The sequence below is a fragment of the Grammomys surdaster genome, unplaced genomic scaffold (assembly GCF_004785775.1).
Source record: "Grammomys surdaster isolate TR1022 unplaced genomic scaffold, NIH_TR_1.0 373, whole genome shotgun sequence".
Taxonomy (NCBI): domain Eukaryota; kingdom Metazoa; phylum Chordata; class Mammalia; order Rodentia; family Muridae; genus Grammomys; species Grammomys surdaster.
This window is the reverse complement of record NW_021604792.1, coordinates 289,766-291,057: the sequence shown is the minus strand read 5'-3', so window position 1 is coordinate 291,057 and position 1,292 is coordinate 289,766.

The window sequence follows — 1,292 nt, the reverse complement described above, 5'->3', positions numbered from 1 at the left end:
TGTGTGTGTGTGTGTGTGTGTGTGTGTGTGTGTGTGTGTGTGTGTGTGACAGAGAGAGAGAGAGAGAGAGAGAGAGAGAGAGAGAGAGAAGAGAGAGAGTGGTCTTGTACATGTGTGTGCATGAGGCAAGGGAGATGTTTATGATTTAGTTGTTCGTAGAATAGCCGTAGCAGGTGATGAAGTACATGTGAACACAGAGAAGGAAATCCTTTCTGCAGTGTCTTTGAATGAATGGCAGCCCTCCTTTTAGCTTCTAAGATGGTTCCTTAGCAGAGGGAGGGCCTGTGTGGGCCACATGATTGGTACCACTGCTACCTGCCACTTGGGGGCACTCTACAACCAGCCTCACACTCAGAAGACTAAGGCTTTCTGGTCTACCATCGCTTAATGAATGTATAAGGGGTTTGTGTGAGTACACATGTCACTCACCTAGGATCAATCACCAGTGAAGAGGATGGTGTTCTTTACTGGTGGACACCCAAAAGGAGCTGGAGTCAGCTCTTCATCAGGTAAGAGTTCTAAGAGGGCACTGGGAAAGGCCTGGGAAAGTACCTATAGCAATGATACCCCATGTCTTCTCAATTTGATGCAAGATATGTTGTAATAAAGCAGAAAGTCAACAAACTCATCATGGGTTCTGTGACAAAGGGATGAAGGCAAAATGTCAACTTAGGGTTTGGAAGTTGGTCTGGGGAAAGCTGCCTCTTGGCAACTGTTGAAGATTGTTTGCTCTGACATCCCTGTTGTGGTCTTCCATACACTGTGTGAAAGCATAGCATGGCTTTGCAGTCTGGACCACGGTCATGCTTCTTTGTTGAAAGGAAATGGGTGGGGGTTATTCTTTGAAGATAGACTATTGGAAGCTATTTGTGTTATTTTGTTTTGTTTTCTACACTTGTTTATGCTGTGAGCCAAACCTCTATTTAAAAAGTTGATACTCACTTTCAATATTTTATTGGATATCATTACATATGTCATGACTAGTTATCATAATGTAAATATAAAGAAATTTTTTTGTTTCTGTAGATAGAAAACTTTTTTTAAAGAAAAAAAGGGGAAAGGGAAACATTTTATAGTTATATTTTAATCACCATTTTTATACATTGTACCTATCTCCAAGCACAGTAGCTGGGTGATGATTTATTGTGGAATTTGAGAACCACCAGCCATCTGCCTATTCTAGTTTGATTCATGATCTGATACAGTTATTTGCTGTTAAATTAAGGCATTGAAAAGATGCATTTTTGCTAACTGAATTAATTTGAAGTCTTTCCCAGCCTGATGAAAGCATT